The 13,679-nt window shown below is 49.3% G+C and overlaps 6 pseudogenes; all 6 read left to right on the top strand.

Annotated features, from left to right (window-relative positions):
• Positions 1 to 342: 342 nt before the first annotated feature.
• LOC137325944 (U2 spliceosomal RNA) lies at positions 343 to 564 on the top strand (annotated as a pseudogene).
• A 2,140-nt stretch (positions 565 to 2,704) lies between these two features.
• On the top strand, positions 2,705 to 2,875 carry LOC137326008 (U2 spliceosomal RNA; annotated as a pseudogene).
• Positions 2,876 to 4,950: 2,075 nt separating this feature from the next.
• On the top strand, positions 4,951 to 5,164 carry LOC137325964 (U2 spliceosomal RNA; annotated as a pseudogene).
• Positions 5,165 to 7,239: 2,075 nt separating this feature from the next.
• Positions 7,240 to 7,461, top strand: LOC137325943 (U2 spliceosomal RNA; annotated as a pseudogene).
• Positions 7,462 to 9,601: 2,140 nt separating this feature from the next.
• On the top strand, positions 9,602 to 9,772 carry LOC137326007 (U2 spliceosomal RNA; annotated as a pseudogene).
• A 2,075-nt stretch (positions 9,773 to 11,847) lies between these two features.
• Positions 11,848 to 12,061, top strand: LOC137325963 (U2 spliceosomal RNA; annotated as a pseudogene).
• The last annotated feature ends 1,618 nt before the right edge of the window (positions 12,062 to 13,679 follow it).

Here is a 13,679-nt window from a genome sequence, read left to right as displayed (position 1 = left end):
ATCTTTAAACTCATCCACTGTTGCAATTAGAAACGGTGGCAAAAATGTGGCCAGAGTGGGAGAGAACGGCAGTGCTTCTAGACTGCATTAAACACAGGCAGCCAGAGACCAAAGAGGGAGTGCAAACAGGAGCCGAGATCAATTCGCATCGAGCGCGTCATCGCTTCTCGGCCTTTTGGCTAAGATCAAGTGGTCAAGTGGGGGAAGGCAACCATTTGGAGCCTTCCTGCCATTGTATGCCGGGGGGATGCAGTCAGGGAGAAATCCCCTCGGGCAGAGTGTAGAGCTTTGGCTTGTAGAGCTTTGGCTTGATGTAATGTCACTGCAAGGAATCTGGAATGAATCTGTAAGGCAATAAGGCACCCCAGAGTGTCAGAAAAAAAAAAAAAAAAAAAAAAAAAAAAAAAAAAATCTGTTCTTATCAGTTTAATATCTGATACGTCCCCTATCTGGGGACCATATATTAAATTGATTTTTGGAACAGGGAGATGGAACAGGGGCTTGCTCCGTCCACTCCACGCATCGACCCAGTATTGCAGTGTCTCTGGGAACGGTGCACCTCCCTGTGGGGAGATATTCAAAAGGAAAAACAGCTCTTTCCCAGCGTCTCTGTGTGTGTGTGTGTGTGTGTATGTATTATTACTGAGAATAAAGCTGATATATTACACTTACTTTCTCAGCTCAGTGGTATTTCTTTCTTCTCCTCGGCTGAATGCCGCTCGCACGTAGCGATATAATTCAAAGTGCAAAATAACTTGGTGCCGTTGACTTTGAACAAGCAGGGTCTGCTTTCAAATGCAAGCTGCGCTCCCGAACTGGACTGTCTGTCTGTTTGTCAAGGAGAGGAAAAGGTGGCGGTGGTGAGGGTGGAGCATTAGCGCTCAGGAGGGGAGACTTTCTTTGAGTGGTGCCAATTAATCTGCACCAGAAAGTCATCCCCCCGACCGGGATTCGAACCCGGGTCTCAACGAGTTTAAAAGGTTGCGTCTTAGACCACTAGACCACCGGAGGGAACTGCCTCAACTCCCTGGGAACTTGTACAAGAGGCTGAGGACACGCACGCCTGCTGCGCTGCGCTGCGCTGGCAGCAGCGACCAGCAGGGGGCCGACCGGCTGATCCTTCCCTTTCACAGGCAGGCTTTTGACCCTCGATTAAACGACAAAGGTGTTCAGAAGGAAGGCCTGGGGGGAGGGAGGCAGGGAGGGACGGACGCACGCACGCAGGGAAATCAGCACAAAGCAGGTCCCCTGGAATCTCACACCTGCGTCCCAGAAAACAGGTCTCCTGGTCAAAGCAGTCCTGCCCGCCCTGCCATTAACGTGACAATGGACAGGGCCCGGCAGCTTGAGACACATCTTTTTTTCAATATGCAAGTTCTTTTTAAAAAGGTTTCCTTCCACAGCAGCTCTGAGTTAGAGTTAGAGTTAGAGTGAGAGAGAGAGAGAGAGAGAGAGAGAGACTGACTGACACTGACTCTCACACACACACACACAGACACACACCGTCTCCCATCCGATTGGTGGACTATGGGATTGAAAATCTAACTTTTAGTTTCAATGCAGCGCGTTGTTGTTGTAATATAGAACTGCAAGTTGCCGTTGTAGTCGTAGTTTCGAATCAGCACAAAGTAGGTGCCTCCCTGGAATGTCACACCTGCGTCCCGGAAAACAGGTCTCCTGGTCAAAGCAGTCCCGCCCCGCCCTGGGATTAACATGACAATGAACGGGGCCCAGTCAGGGAGCAGTTTGAAAGACATTTTTCAATATGCACTTCTGAAACATTAACGCCTTGTTTCTTCCGACAGTTTAACCAGCGATTAACATGACAATGGACAGGGCCCAGTCAGGGAGCAGCTTGAGAGACACCTTTCAATAGGCACTTCTGAAACATTAACGCCTTGTTTCTTTCGACAGTTTAGCCAGCCTTTAACACGTCTTGTGTTTTTATTTCCCATTTCCAGCCAGCCAGCCAGCCAGCCAGCCGAGCCAGCCTCTGCAGTATTTTTTTTCATTGGTCTTGCCTGCCGTGGAATGAATGTTTCAACACGAGCTGCCGATTGTCAGCACCTCACCTCTTTCTCAATTGGCCGTTGCAATCTCACTCACTCACTGTGAGACACGTCACATCACGTCACTAGTTTTCCTTAAAGAGGTCTCCTTCCACGGCAGTTCGTTAGTGACTGAGACTGACTGACGGAGGTCCGGTGAGACCCAACCCTCTCCCATCTGATTGGTGGCCTACTGGCAAATTTACCAATCTGTCAAGCAATCCTGGCAAGAAAGGGAAAAAAATCTTTAAACTCATCCACTGTTGCAATTAGAAACGGTGGCAAAAATGTGGCCAGAGTGGGAGAGAACGGCAGTGCTTCTAGACTGCATTAAACACAGGCAGCCAGAGACCAAAGAGGGAGTGCAAACAGGAGCCGAGATCAATTCGCATCGAGCGCGTCATCGCTTCTCGGCCTTTTGGCTAAGATCAAGTGGTCAAGTGGGGGAAGGCAACCATTTGGAGCCTTCCTGCCATTGTATGCCGGGGGGATGCAGTCAGGGAGAAATCCCCTCGGGCAGAGTGTAGAGCTTTGGCTTGTAGAGCTTTGGCTTGATGTAATGTCACTGCAAGGAATCTGGAATGAATCTGAAAGGCAATAAGGCACCCCAGAGTGTCAGAAAAAAAAAAAAAAAAAAAAAAAAAAAAAAAAAAAAAAAAAAAAAAAAAAAAAAATCTGTTCTTATCAGTTTAATATCTGATACGTCCCCTATCTGGGGACCATATATTAAATTGATTTTTGGAACAGGGAGATGGAACAGGGGCTTGCTCCGTCCACTCCACGCATCGACCCAGTATTGCAGTGTCTCTGGGAACGGTGCACCTCCCTGTGGGGAGATATTCAAAAGGAAAAACAGCTCTTTCCCAGCGTCTCTGTGTGTGTGTGTGTGTATGTGTGTGTATGTATTATTACTGAGAATAAAGCTGATATATTACACTTACTTTCTCAGCTCAGTGGTATTTCTTTCTTCTCCTCGGCTGAATGCCGCTCGCACGTAGCGATATAATTCAAAGTGCAAAATAACTTGGTGCCGTTGACTTTGAACAAGCAGGGTCTGCTTTCAAATGCAAGCTGCGCTCCCGAACTGGACTGTCTGTCTGTTTGTCAAGGAGAGGAAAAGGTGGCGGTGGTGAGGGTGGAGCATTAGCGCTCAGGAGGGGAGACTTTCTTTGAGTGGTGCCAATTAATCTGCACCAGAAAGTCATCCCCCCGACCGGGATTCGAACCCGGGTCTCAACGAGTTTAAAAGGTTGCGTCTTAGACCACTAGACCACCGGAGGGAACTGCCTCAACTCCCTGGGAACTTGTACAAGAGGCTGAGGACACGCACGCCTGCTGCGCTGCGCTGCGCTGGCAGCAGCGACCAGCAGGGGGCCGACCGGCTGATCCTTCCCTTTCACAGGCAGGCTTTTGACCCTCGATTAAACGACAAAGGTGTTCAGAAGGAAGGCCTGGGGGGAGGGAGGCAGGGAGGGACGGACGCACGCACGCAGGGAAATCAGCACAAAGCAGGTCCCCTGGAATCTCACACCTGCGTCCCAGAAAACAGGTCTCCTGGTCAAAGCAGTCCTGCCCGCCCTGCCATTAACGTGACAATGGACAGGGCCCGGCAGCTTGAGACACATCTTTTTTTCAATATGCAAGTTCTTTTTAAAAAGGTTTCCTTCCACAGCAGCTCTGAGTTAGAGTTAGAGTTAGAGTGAGAGAGAGAGAGAGAGAGAGAGAGAGACTGACTGACACTGACTCTCACACACACACACACAGACACACACCGTCTCCCATCCGATTGGTGGACTATGGGATTGAAAATCTAACTTTTAGTTTCAATGCAGCGCGTTGTTGTTGTAATATAGAACTGCAAGTTGCCGTTGTAGTCGTAGTTTCGAATCAGCACAAAGTAGGTGCCTCCCTGGAATGTCACACCTGCGTCCCGGAAAACAGGTCTCCTGGTCAAAGCAGTCCCGCCCCGCCCTGGGATTAACATGACAATGAACGGGGCCCAGTCAGGGAGCAGTTTGAAAGACATTTTTCAATATGCACTTCTGAAACATTAACGCCTTGTTTCTTCCGACAGTTTAACCAGCGATTAACATGACAATGGACAGGGCCCAGTCAGGGAGCAGCTTGAGAGACACCTTTCAATAGGCACTTCTGAAACATTAACGCCTTGTTTCTTTCGACAGTTTAGCCAGCCTTTAACACGTCTTGTGTTTTTATTTCCCATTTCCAGCCAGCCAGCCAGCCAGCCAGCCGAGCCAGCCTCTGCAGTATTTTTTTTCATTGGTCTTGCCTGCCGTGGAATGAATGTTTCAACACGAGCTGCCGATTGTCAGCACCTCACCTCTTTCTCAATTGGCCGTTGCAATCTCACTCACTCACTGTGAGACACGTCACATCACGTCACTAGTTTTCCTTAAAGAGGTCTCCTTCCACGGCAGTTCGTTAGTGACTGAGACTGACTGACGGAGGTCCGGTGAGACCCAACCCTCTCCCATCTGATTGGTGGCCTACTGGCAAATTTACCAATCTGTCAAGCAATCCTGGCAAGAAAGGGAAAAAAATCTTTAAACTCATCCACTGTTGCAATTAGAAACGGTGGCAAAAATGTGGCCAGAGTGGGAGAGAACGGCAGTGCTTCTAGACTGCATTAAACACAGGCAGCCAGAGACCAAAGAGGGAGTGCAAACAGGAGCCGAGATCAATTCGCATCGAGCGCGTCATCGCTTCTCGGCCTTTTGGCTAAGATCAAGTGGTCAAGTGGGGGAAGGCAACCATTTGGAGCCTTCCTGCCATTGTATGCCGGGGGGATGCAGTCAGGGAGAAATCCCCTCGGGCAGAGTGTAGAGCTTTGGCTTGTAGAGCTTTGGCTTGATGTAATGTCACTGCAAGGAATCTGGAATGAATCTGAAAGGCAATAAGGCACCCCAGAGTGTCAGAAAAAAAAAAAAAAAAAAAAAAAAAAATCTGTTCTTATCAGTTTAATATCTGATACGTCCCCTATCTGGGGACCATATATTAAATTGATTTTTGGAACAGGGAGATGGAACAGGGGCTTGCTCCGTCCACTCCACGCATCGACCCAGTATTGCAGTGTCTCTGGGAACGGTGCACCTCCCTGTGGGGAGATATTCAAAAGGAAAAACAGCTCTTTCCCAGCGTCTCTGTGTGTGTGTGTGTGTGTGTGTGTGTATGTATTATTACTGAGAATAAAGCTGATATATTACACTTACTTTCTCAGCTCAGTGGTATTTCTTTCTTCTCCTCGGCTGAATGCCGCTCGCACGTAGCGATATAATTCAAAGTGCAAAATAACTTGGTGCCGTTGACTTTGAACAAGCAGGGTCTGCTTTCAAATGCAAGCTGCGCTCCCGAACTGGACTGTCTGTCTGTTTGTCAAGGAGAGGAAAAGGTGGCGGTGGTGAGGGTGGAGCATTAGCGCTCAGGAGGGGAGACTTTCTTTGAGTGGTGCCAATTAATCTGCACCAGAAAGTCATCCCCCCGACCGGGATTCGAACCCGGGTCTCAACGAGTTTAAAAGGTTGCGTCTTAGACCACTAGACCACCGGAGGGAACTGCCTCAACTCCCTGGGAACTTGTACAAGAGGCTGAGGACACGCACGCCTGCTGCGCTGCGCTGCGCTGGCAGCAGCGACCAGCAGGGGGCCGACCGGCTGATCCTTCCCTTTCACAGGCAGGCTTTTGACCCTCGATTAAACGACAAAGGTGTTCAGAAGGAAGGCCTGGGGGGAGGGAGGCAGGGAGGGACGGACGCACGCACGCAGGGAAATCAGCACAAAGCAGGTCCCCTGGAATCTCACACCTGCGTCCCAGAAAACAGGTCTCCTGGTCAAAGCAGTCCTGCCCGCCCTGCCATTAACGTGACAATGGACAGGGCCCGGCAGCTTGAGACACATCTTTTTTTCAATATGCAAGTTCTTTTTAAAAAGGTTTCCTTCCACAGCAGCTCTGAGTTAGAGTTAGAGTTAGAGTGAGAGAGAGAGAGAGAGAGAGAGAGAGACTGACTGACACTGACTCTCTCACACACACACACAGACACACACCGTCTCCCATCCGATTGGTGGACTATGGGATTGAAAATCTAACTTTTAGTTTCAATGCAGCGCGTTGTTGTTGTAATATAGAACTGCAAGTTGCCGTTGTAGTCGTAGTTTCGAATCAGCACAAAGTAGGTGCCTCCCTGGAATGTCACACCTGCGTCCCGGAAAACAGGTCTCCTGGTCAAAGCAGTCCCGCCCCGCCCTGGGATTAACATGACAATGAACGGGGCCCAGTCAGGGAGCAGTTTGAAAGACATTTTTCAATATGCACTTCTGAAACATTAACGCCTTGTTTCTTCCGACAGTTTAACCAGCGATTAACATGACAATGGACAGGGCCCAGTCAGGGAGCAGCTTGAGAGACACCTTTCAATAGGCACTTCTGAAACATTAACGCCTTGTTTCTTTCGACAGTTTAGCCAGCCTTTAACACGTCTTGTGTTTTTATTTCCCATTTCCAGCCAGCCAGCCAGCCAGCCAGCCGAGCCAGCCTCTGCAGTATTTTTTTTCATTGGTCTTGCCTGCCGTGGAATGAATGTTTCAACACGAGCTGCCGATTGTCAGCACCTCACCTCTTTCTCAATTGGCCGTTGCAATCTCACTCACTCACTGTGAGACACGTCACATCACGTCACTAGTTTTCCTTAAAGAGGTCTCCTTCCACGGCAGTTCGTTAGTGACTGAGACTGACTGACGGAGGTCCGGTGAGACCCAACCCTCTCCCATCTGATTGGTGGCCTACTGGCAAATTTACCAATCTGTCAAGCAATCCTGGCAAGAAAGGGAAAAAAATCTTTAAACTCATCCACTGTTGCAATTAGAAACGGTGGCAAAAATGTGGCCAGAGTGGGAGAGAACGGCAGTGCTTCTAGACTGCATTAAACACAGGCAGCCAGAGACCAAAGAGGGAGTGCAAACAGGAGCCGAGATCAATTCGCATCGAGCGCGTCATCGCTTCTCGGCCTTTTGGCTAAGATCAAGTGGTCAAGTGGGGGAAGGCAACCATTTGGAGCCTTCCTGCCATTGTATGCCGGGGGGATGCAGTCAGGGAGAAATCCCCTCGGGCAGAGTGTAGAGCTTTGGCTTGTAGAGCTTTGGCTTGATGTAATGTCACTGCAAGGAATCTGGAATGAATCTGTAAGGCAATAAGGCACCCCAGAGTGTCAGAAAAAAAAAAAAAAAAAAAAAAAAAAAAAAAAAAATCTGTTCTTATCAGTTTAATATCTGATACGTCCCCTATCTGGGGACCATATATTAAATTGATTTTTGGAACAGGGAGATGGAACAGGGGCTTGCTCCGTCCACTCCACGCATCGACCCAGTATTGCAGTGTCTCTGGGAACGGTGCACCTCCCTGTGGGGAGATATTCAAAAGGAAAAACAGCTCTTTCCCAGCGTCTCTGTGTGTGTGTGTGTGTGTGTATGTATTATTACTGAGAATAAAGCTGATATATTACACTTACTTTCTCAGCTCAGTGGTATTTCTTTCTTCTCCTCGGCTGAATGCCGCTCGCACGTAGCGATATAATTCAAAGTGCAAAATAACTTGGTGCCGTTGACTTTGAACAAGCAGGGTCTGCTTTCAAATGCAAGCTGCGCTCCCGAACTGGACTGTCTGTCTGTTTGTCAAGGAGAGGAAAAGGTGGCGGTGGTGAGGGTGGAGCATTAGCGCTCAGGAGGGGAGACTTTCTTTGAGTGGTGCCAATTAATCTGCACCAGAAAGTCATCCCCCCGACCGGGATTCGAACCCGGGTCTCAACGAGTTTAAAAGGTTGCGTCTTAGACCACTAGACCACCGGAGGGAACTGCCTCAACTCCCTGGGAACTTGTACAAGAGGCTGAGGACACGCACGCCTGCTGCGCTGCGCTGCGCTGGCAGCAGCGACCAGCAGGGGGCCGACCGGCTGATCCTTCCCTTTCACAGGCAGGCTTTTGACCCTCGATTAAACGACAAAGGTGTTCAGAAGGAAGGCCTGGGGGGAGGGAGGCAGGGAGGGACGGACGCACGCACGCAGGGAAATCAGCACAAAGCAGGTCCCCTGGAATCTCACACCTGCGTCCCAGAAAACAGGTCTCCTGGTCAAAGCAGTCCTGCCCGCCCTGCCATTAACGTGACAATGGACAGGGCCCGGCAGCTTGAGACACATCTTTTTTTCAATATGCAAGTTCTTTTTAAAAAGGTTTCCTTCCACAGCAGCTCTGAGTTAGAGTTAGAGTTAGAGTGAGAGAGAGAGAGAGAGAGAGAGAGAGACTGACTGACACTGACTCTCACACACACACACACAGACACACACCGTCTCCCATCCGATTGGTGGACTATGGGATTGAAAATCTAACTTTTAGTTTCAATGCAGCGCGTTGTTGTTGTAATATAGAACTGCAAGTTGCCGTTGTAGTCGTAGTTTCGAATCAGCACAAAGTAGGTGCCTCCCTGGAATGTCACACCTGCGTCCCGGAAAACAGGTCTCCTGGTCAAAGCAGTCCCGCCCCGCCCTGGGATTAACATGACAATGAACGGGGCCCAGTCAGGGAGCAGTTTGAAAGACATTTTTCAATATGCACTTCTGAAACATTAACGCCTTGTTTCTTCCGACAGTTTAACCAGCGATTAACATGACAATGGACAGGGCCCAGTCAGGGAGCAGCTTGAGAGACACCTTTCAATAGGCACTTCTGAAACATTAACGCCTTGTTTCTTTCGACAGTTTAGCCAGCCTTTAACACGTCTTGTGTTTTTATTTCCCATTTCCAGCCAGCCAGCCAGCCAGCCAGCCGAGCCAGCCTCTGCAGTATTTTTTTTCATTGGTCTTGCCTGCCGTGGAATGAATGTTTCAACACGAGCTGCCGATTGTCAGCACCTCACCTCTTTCTCAATTGGCCGTTGCAATCTCACTCACTCACTGTGAGACACGTCACATCACGTCACTAGTTTTCCTTAAAGAGGTCTCCTTCCACGGCAGTTCGTTAGTGACTGAGACTGACTGACGGAGGTCCGGTGAGACCCAACCCTCTCCCATCTGATTGGTGGCCTACTGGCAAATTTACCAATCTGTCAAGCAATCCTGGCAAGAAAGGGAAAAAAATCTTTAAACTCATCCACTGTTGCAATTAGAAACGGTGGCAAAAATGTGGCCAGAGTGGGAGAGAACGGCAGTGCTTCTAGACTGCATTAAACACAGGCAGCCAGAGACCAAAGAGGGAGTGCAAACAGGAGCCGAGATCAATTCGCATCGAGCGCGTCATCGCTTCTCGGCCTTTTGGCTAAGATCAAGTGGTCAAGTGGGGGAAGGCAACCATTTGGAGCCTTCCTGCCATTGTATGCCGGGGGGATGCAGTCAGGGAGAAATCCCCTCGGGCAGAGTGTAGAGCTTTGGCTTGTAGAGCTTTGGCTTGATGTAATGTCACTGCAAGGAATCTGGAATGAATCTGAAAGGCAATAAGGCACCCCAGAGTGTCAGAAAAAAAAAAAAAAAAAAAAAAAAAAAAAAAAAAAAAAAAAAAAAAAAAAAAAAATCTGTTCTTATCAGTTTAATATCTGATACGTCCCCTATCTGGGGACCATATATTAAATTGATTTTTGGAACAGGGAGATGGAACAGGGGCTTGCTCCGTCCACTCCACGCATCGACCCAGTATTGCAGTGTCTCTGGGAACGGTGCACCTCCCTGTGGGGAGATATTCAAAAGGAAAAACAGCTCTTTCCCAGCGTCTCTGTGTGTGTGTGTGTGTATGTGTGTGTATGTATTATTACTGAGAATAAAGCTGATATATTACACTTACTTTCTCAGCTCAGTGGTATTTCTTTCTTCTCCTCGGCTGAATGCCGCTCGCACGTAGCGATATAATTCAAAGTGCAAAATAACTTGGTGCCGTTGACTTTGAACAAGCAGGGTCTGCTTTCAAATGCAAGCTGCGCTCCCGAACTGGACTGTCTGTCTGTTTGTCAAGGAGAGGAAAAGGTGGCGGTGGTGAGGGTGGAGCATTAGCGCTCAGGAGGGGAGACTTTCTTTGAGTGGTGCCAATTAATCTGCACCAGAAAGTCATCCCCCCGACCGGGATTCGAACCCGGGTCTCAACGAGTTTAAAAGGTTGCGTCTTAGACCACTAGACCACCGGAGGGAACTGCCTCAACTCCCTGGGAACTTGTACAAGAGGCTGAGGACACGCACGCCTGCTGCGCTGCGCTGCGCTGGCAGCAGCGACCAGCAGGGGGCCGACCGGCTGATCCTTCCCTTTCACAGGCAGGCTTTTGACCCTCGATTAAACGACAAAGGTGTTCAGAAGGAAGGCCTGGGGGGAGGGAGGCAGGGAGGGACGGACGCACGCACGCAGGGAAATCAGCACAAAGCAGGTCCCCTGGAATCTCACACCTGCGTCCCAGAAAACAGGTCTCCTGGTCAAAGCAGTCCTGCCCGCCCTGCCATTAACGTGACAATGGACAGGGCCCGGCAGCTTGAGACACATCTTTTTTTCAATATGCAAGTTCTTTTTAAAAAGGTTTCCTTCCACAGCAGCTCTGAGTTAGAGTTAGAGTTAGAGTGAGAGAGAGAGAGAGAGAGAGAGAGAGACTGACTGACACTGACTCTCACACACACACACACAGACACACACCGTCTCCCATCCGATTGGTGGACTATGGGATTGAAAATCTAACTTTTAGTTTCAATGCAGCGCGTTGTTGTTGTAATATAGAACTGCAAGTTGCCGTTGTAGTCGTAGTTTCGAATCAGCACAAAGTAGGTGCCTCCCTGGAATGTCACACCTGCGTCCCGGAAAACAGGTCTCCTGGTCAAAGCAGTCCCGCCCCGCCCTGGGATTAACATGACAATGAACGGGGCCCAGTCAGGGAGCAGTTTGAAAGACATTTTTCAATATGCACTTCTGAAACATTAACGCCTTGTTTCTTCCGACAGTTTAACCAGCGATTAACATGACAATGGACAGGGCCCAGTCAGGGAGCAGCTTGAGAGACACCTTTCAATAGGCACTTCTGAAACATTAACGCCTTGTTTCTTTCGACAGTTTAGCCAGCCTTTAACACGTCTTGTGTTTTTATTTCCCATTTCCAGCCAGCCAGCCAGCCAGCCAGCCGAGCCAGCCTCTGCAGTATTTTTTTTCATTGGTCTTGCCTGCCGTGGAATGAATGTTTCAACACGAGCTGCCGATTGTCAGCACCTCACCTCTTTCTCAATTGGCCGTTGCAATCTCACTCACTCACTGTGAGACACGTCACATCACGTCACTAGTTTTCCTTAAAGAGGTCTCCTTCCACGGCAGTTCGTTAGTGACTGAGACTGACTGACGGAGGTCCGGTGAGACCCAACCCTCTCCCATCTGATTGGTGGCCTACTGGCAAATTTACCAATCTGTCAAGCAATCCTGGCAAGAAAGGGAAAAAAATCTTTAAACTCATCCACTGTTGCAATTAGAAACGGTGGCAAAAATGTGGCCAGAGTGGGAGAGAACGGCAGTGCTTCTAGACTGCATTAAACACAGGCAGCCAGAGACCAAAGAGGGAGTGCAAACAGGAGCCGAGATCAATTCGCATCGAGCGCGTCATCGCTTCTCGGCCTTTTGGCTAAGATCAAGTGGTCAAGTGGGGGAAGGCAACCATTTGGAGCCTTCCTGCCATTGTATGCCGGGGGGATGCAGTCAGGGAGAAATCCCCTCGGGCAGAGTGTAGAGCTTTGGCTTGTAGAGCTTTGGCTTGATGTAATGTCACTGCAAGGAATCTGGAATGAATCTGAAAGGCAATAAGGCACCCCAGAGTGTCAGAAAAAAAAAAAAAAAAAAAAAAAAAAATCTGTTCTTATCAGTTTAATATCTGATACGTCCCCTATCTGGGGACCATATATTAAATTGATTTTTGGAACAGGGAGATGGAACAGGGGCTTGCTCCGTCCACTCCACGCATCGACCCAGTATTGCAGTGTCTCTGGGAACGGTGCACCTCCCTGTGGGGAGATATTCAAAAGGAAAAACAGCTCTTTCCCAGCGTCTCTGTGTGTGTGTGTGTGTATGTGTGTGTATGTATTATTACTGAGAATAAAGCTGATATATTACACTTACTTTCTCAGCTCAGTGGTATTTCTTTCTTCTCCTCGGCTGAATGCCGCTCGCACGTAGCGATATAATTCAAAGTGCAAAATAACTTGGTGCCGTTGACTTTGAACAAGCAGGGTCTGCTTTCAAATGCAAGCTGCGCTCCCGAACTGGACTGTCTGTCTGTTTGTCAAGGAGAGGAAAAGGTGGCGGTGGTGAGGGTGGAGCATTAGCGCTCAGGAGGGGAGACTTTCTTTGAGTGGTGCCAATTAATCTGCACCAGAAAGTCATCCCCCCGACCGGGATTCGAACCCGGGTCTCAACGAGTTTAAAAGGTTGCGTCTTAGACCACTAGACCACCGGAGGGAACTGCCTCAACTCCCTGGGAACTTGTACAAGAGGCTGAGGACACGCACGCCTGCTGCGCTGCGCTGCGCTGGCAGCAGCGACCAGCAGGGGGCCGACCGGCTGATCCTTCCCTTTCACAGGCAGGCTTTTGACCCTCGATTAAACGACAAAGGTGTTCAGAAGGAAGGCCTGGGGGGAGGGAGGCAGGGAGGGACGGACGCACGCACGCAGGGAAATCAGCACAAAGCAGGTCCCCTGGAATCTCACACCTGCGTCCCAGAAAACAGGTCTCCTGGTCAAAGCAGTCCTGCCCGCCCTGCCATTAACGTGACAATGGACAGGGCCCGGCAGCTTGAGACACATCTTTTTTTCAATATGCAAGTTCTTTTTAAAAAGGTTTCCTTCCACAGCAGCTCTGAGTTAGAGTTAGAGTTAGAGTGAGAGAGAGAGAGAGAGAGAGAGAGAGACTGACTGACACTGACTCTCACACACACACACACAGACACACACCGTCTCCCATCCGATTGGTGGACTATGGGATTGAAAATCTAACTTTTAGTTTCAATGCAGCGCGTTGTTGTTGTAATATAGAACTGCAAGTTGCCGTTGTAGTCGTAGTTTCGAATCAGCACAAAGTAGGTGCCTCCCTGGAATGTCACACCTGCGTCCCGGAAAACAGGTCTCCTGGTCAAAGCAGTCCCGCCCCGCCCTGGGATTAACATGACAATGAACGGGGCCCAGTCAGGGAGCAGTTTGAAAGACATTTTTCAATATGCACTTCTGAAACATTAACGCCTTGTTTCTTCCGACAGTTTAACCAGCGATTAACATGACAATGGACAGGGCCCAGTCAGGGAGCAGCTTGAGAGACACCTTTCAATAGGCACTTCTGAAACATTAACGCCTTGTTTCTTTCGACAGTTTAGCCAGCCTTTAACACGTCTTGTGTTTTTATTTCCCATTTCCAGCCAGCCAGCCAGCCAGCCAGCCGAGCCAGCCTCTGCAGTATTTTTTTTCATTGGTCTTGCCTGCCGTGGAATGAATGTTTCAACACGAGCTGCCGATTGTCAGCACCTCACCTCTTTCTCAATTGGCCGTTGCAATCTCACTCACTCACTGTGAGACACGTCACATCACGTCACTAGTTTTCCTTAAAGAGGTCTCCTTCCACGGCAGTTCGTTA

The sequence above is a fragment of the Heptranchias perlo genome, chromosome 9, assembly GCF_035084215.1.
Source record: "Heptranchias perlo isolate sHepPer1 chromosome 9, sHepPer1.hap1, whole genome shotgun sequence".
NCBI classification, from domain to species: Eukaryota; Metazoa; Chordata; class Chondrichthyes; order Hexanchiformes; family Hexanchidae; genus Heptranchias; species Heptranchias perlo.
Note: the sequence above shows the minus strand (reverse complement) of the source record. Positions and strands in the feature narration are given on the sequence as shown.